Source organism: Diospyros lotus, chromosome 1 (genome assembly GCF_014633365.1).
Source record: "Diospyros lotus cultivar Yz01 chromosome 1, ASM1463336v1, whole genome shotgun sequence".
Classification (NCBI taxonomy): Eukaryota; Viridiplantae; Streptophyta; class Magnoliopsida; order Ericales; family Ebenaceae; genus Diospyros; species Diospyros lotus.
Window position 1 is genome coordinate 52,609,070 of NC_068338.1, and position 4,832 is coordinate 52,613,901.

The 4,832-nt window shown below is 33.3% G+C and overlaps 1 pseudogene; it reads left to right on the forward strand.

Annotated features, from left to right (window-relative positions):
• Nucleotides 1–2,265: 2,265 nt before the first annotated feature.
• On the forward strand, nt 2,266–3,683 carry LOC127794474 (heavy metal-associated isoprenylated plant protein 9-like; annotated as a pseudogene).
• Nucleotides 3,684–4,832: the final 1,149 nt, after the last annotated feature.

A 4,832-nucleotide genomic window follows, 5' to 3' on the forward strand; every position in this document is an offset into this window, starting at 1 on the left:
CTAATTGCGAAACACTGACGTCAAGTATTAAAACACCTAGACCCACTTTAGGGTCGTTACAGCGGTGTAGGTAACTGTCAAAGGCAAGTGGAGATAGAGAACGGCGGTGAGTTGCGACGGAGAAGTGTATGGGTATAGGAGGGTAAATTTGGAATATAGTTGGTTGCAAGGAGTAATAAGTATGGCTGCGAATAATAATTATTAAATTTATTTTAATTATGGCTGCAAAGAGTAAAACGTTGGTTGCAAATAGAATTTCCCTTTCACTTTTGCCCTTAAATTGGTCAAGCCCTCTTGCCGCCTAAACAAGCTCATTTTTACTTGTTTGAACCATTGTTCCTAGTCATGATGTACGGAAAGGTCTATTGCGCGTCATTTCAATTTTTTTAAAACGTTTTTGTTTTTGAAATATTAAAAAGCAGTAAAGAAACATTTTTGGGATATTTTTATAATTTTAAAAATATTTTAAAGTTATTTTGTAATATTATAAAAATATTAAAAATGAAATTTTTATTCACGAAGAAGTTAGAAAGGAAAAAAAAATTCGTTTCTAATTAGATGAAATTTGTTTGAATATATTAAAGAATTTATGTTTATTTTTAAATTAAATAACTATTTTTATAATTTTTTATAATAAAAAAGTCCCCTTATGTTTTTTTATTTAAGTGGTTTTCTTCGTCTCCATTTTTTACTTTTTAAAAAAATATTATTTTCTCATTTCTATTTCGTGTTGTATCAGTTTATCATTCGTTTTCGTGCAATTTAAGTTGTGATTATCGCTTCTGTGCGATCCTTTGCCGCTCGTGCTCTCGATTTCGATAAATGAGGTAAATCGTAGGTAGAGACTTTGCCTCATTGTGCAAGACAAAGAATCGAATCCATGACCTATTAATGCGAAACCCAACTTATCATGATTCAATTACTTGATTTGAATCGTAAGACTACGTGTAACTTAAGTTCTTACCGTGTTCATGGATTTAAAAGTAAATGTAAAATGGGACAATGACATAGTCAAATTAATAAACACATGGAAATAGTAAAATTATTTGATATTGTCACTCCTAAAATCTCAAAAAAGAATTAGCACACTAGTGTAGTTATTACGTCTAATTTTCAACGTACCAACAATTCTATCGATTGATTAAAGAGTAATGTTAAGAGTTATCAATCATGTGTCGTATTTTTATTGAAAGAGATATTAAATAATGAAAATAATGACACATAATTTTCTTAGTATTTTTAAATAAGAAGATGCCATATTGTCATTAATAATGATTCTTAACATTATTCTTGACTAAATAGGGTGTAACCGTTGCCTTTATTTTTATTATTTTAATGCAAAGAAAATTACATTAGTTAATATTTCATTTTTTGATCTTCCATTTCATTTGTTTTCGTATTAATCATTCTCCCTCAAACAAAGCATTGAGTTATCTACTCTTGTGAGCACTCTTCAAATCAAAATTAATATTATCATTCTTAGTTCTTATCTTTGATGTATGAAAACATTAAAATGATGTCCTTTTGATGTTTTTAAAATATTTTTTATTTCAAAGTATCAAGAAACACAAAAAGAAAAAAGTTTCTAAATCATTTTTATAATATTGAAAATACTTCGTGGCCGTATCTCAATATTAAAAAAATATTTTTATTTTGAAAATATGTTTTTGTTCAAAGACAAAAGCAATTTTGTATTATTATTCTTGTGATCAAGTTAGAAAAAGAAACAATTTGTGTTTATATTTGATTGAATAAATAATAAAATTTATATTTATATTTAATTAAATAATTATTTTTTATAATTTTATATTAAAAATTATATTTATAAAAAAAACATCTTATATTTATTTATTTATATATTTTATATTTTTCTTAAAAAAAATATTATTCCTTCTTCGTATCATACCGAGATTCTTATTCTCGTCTTCCCCCAACCATGGCCCACGCTCATTCTCTTGTCGTCTCTGCTTCTCCACCACTATAAATCTGCCTATCCTGCACCATAGTTTCCCCCCCTCTCTATCTGTGGATTAGCATAAATTAGAGATCTAAAAGAGAATATTGATGAAGTAAAAGAGTTCCTTCTTGTGTAACTGAACAAGATCTTCCATTTTCCTTTTCATTGATCTGAGCAAATGGGTGAGGAAACTAAACAGGTAATTAACGAATTTAACTGAAGTAGTTCTAGTAATTGTGTTTTTCATGGCTATCTATATCTGTCTAAATACCTATCTGGGTAAGTCGTCTTTGATTCATTCATGATTCATGGAGCTGGAAATCGCAGGAACAAGCCAAGGAATATTTAGAAGAAGCCAACAAGCCAGAGGCCAAGCGGCGGCGGCCGCAGCGGAAGAAGAAGAAGAAGAAGAAGAAGAAGAAGAAGAAGAAGAAGAAGAAGAAGAGAAGAAGGAAGGCCCGCCACAGCCGCCCTCCCCTTGCGTCTTGTACGTCGACCTGCATTGCGTCGGCTGTGCGAAGAACATCCAGAAATCCATCCTCAAGATCAAAGGTAGCTAGGTTGGCTACATGAATTCTAAACATAATCTGATCTATAAAGTTTCCATACTACTGTAACCAAATGCAGGCGTCGAGGGGGTCGAGTTTGAGATGTCGCGGAACGAGGTGACTGTCAAGGGAGTGATCGAACAACCAGAAGCCATTTGTGCGAAGATTACGAAGAAAACCAAGAGAAGAGCTCAGGTCTTGTCTCCTATTTCGCCTCCTGCCCTGGGAGCGGTGGTTAATTCACAGGTCGTCTAACCCAAATTCAAACCAGAAAATTAAGCTTAATTCAATATATAAGTTACTAGATATTGCACTGATTTAGTTTCGTTAACGATCGGCTTCGACTGTAATGCTAAAAGGTCACCGGGTTGACGACGGTGGAGCTCAACGTGAACATGCATTGCAAAGCCTGCTCCGAGCAGCTCAAGCTTATTTTCTCATTTGGAATTTGGAATTTTAAATTGCAGGAGTGAGAAGTGCAACGATGGAGCTGGGCTCCGGGAAGGTCACGGTGACCGGCACCATGGACGCCAACAAGATGGTGGACTACGTTTACAGGCGAACCAAAAAGGAAGCCAAGATTGTCCCGCAGCCGGAACCACAGGCAGAAGAGGAGAAGCCGGCCGGTGAAGAGCGGAAACCGGAGGAGAAGAAAGAGGAGCAAGGCGGGGAAAAGCCGCCGGAAGAAGAGAAGAAAGAAGGGGCGACCAGAGCAATGAAAACGATAACACCAGTAAAGAAGAGACCAAGGAATTAGAGCCCAAGAAAGAAGGGGAAGAGGAGAACATCCTCGTGGCCGATGAACAAACGGCGCAGAGAATGATGTATTATTACCAGCGGCTTGATGTGATGGAGAGAATCCCCCCGGCGCCGCAACTGTTCTCCGACGAGAATCCGAACGCCTGTTGCGCGCATTACTTAATTAGTTGAGATCCGTTGGAAAACTTTGGTGGTTTGATGGTTCCGAACACCGTCTGGCTGGCTGCCGGCGGCGCGCGGAGTCCTGGGAGATCTCCGATTAGTGTAATCGAGATGTGATTAAATCTGTGGGTTGTGTTTTTGGTTGCATATCTGTATATAGATATCCACCAGATTCTAATCTAATGATAATGCAAGGCTGCACCATCAATACATAGTGGATATTATTATTGTATTTTAATGGCAAAACTCATATTTTTATTTCTATACTTTACCCTTTTTTAACCTTTATTTTAGATTTAATTTAATTTATATATATATATTTTTCATATAATAACTCAAACTTTTTATTATTTTGATTATACTCATATATCTACATTTTCGAATTAATTTAATCCATGTACTTTGTTATATAAGAAAAAAAAAAGTAAAGTGGAATGAAAAAAAAAAGGTATAAGTTTAAATAGCCATACAAAAAAAATTGTTGAAGTACAAGAATTAAATTGATTCAAAAATGTAGATATAAGGGTGTAATTGAAATAACGAAAAATTTAGATGACTATAAAAAAAATAAAAAAAGACCTATTTGAAAACATTACTCTTTTTCAAATTGACATGTTTAATTCAAATACAAAAATAGTATTTGAGTACTTATGTCCAGCGTGTTTAGTAATATTTGAGTACTTATGTTCTAAGATATAATGCAAGAAGGAAAGAGGATCCTTAGACCTTATAGACATATGATGATAATGGTTCATACTAATTAAAAATCTGATCACCTTTTTTATTATGTTTTACTTAAAATAATTTAATTTTCTATATTCTAAGAATCGTTAGGTGAAGAGATTGTTTTCTTTGTTTTTTTTTTTAACTTTTACTAACGACGGATATTTTTTTATTGATTTTAATATTTTACTTTTAAATTATTTAATTATATTTTTGAAATGTACTAAAAAATTATAAAATTTAAATATAATAATATTACGGGAATTTAATATTATTAGAATGGAAGGATTATTATTTATTATTATAAAATGGGGAAGCACATGAAGGGCAGTTGAAAGGAACTGAATAGGCGTGGGAAGGGGACTCGAATCAGAGGCGTGGGATTCACGTGGTGGGCCCCCCAATTATTATTGACATCTGACTCATCCTTTGAATTGAATTTCAATCAATAGTATGTACTCCTGCTAACGTGGCACTGATGACTCACCCTCCTTCAATCACGCCCTTTGTTAGTAATTAATTAAAGTCGTGTTTGTTTGTTGTTCCATTTTTCTATGCTCTATGCCTAATTAATCGCTCCTACTAACCACAGTAAGTAATGTAGAGGGAATATATATATATATATATATATATATGAATGTAAGGGGGATAAAGTCCGGAAGCATAAACAAACAAACAAACAG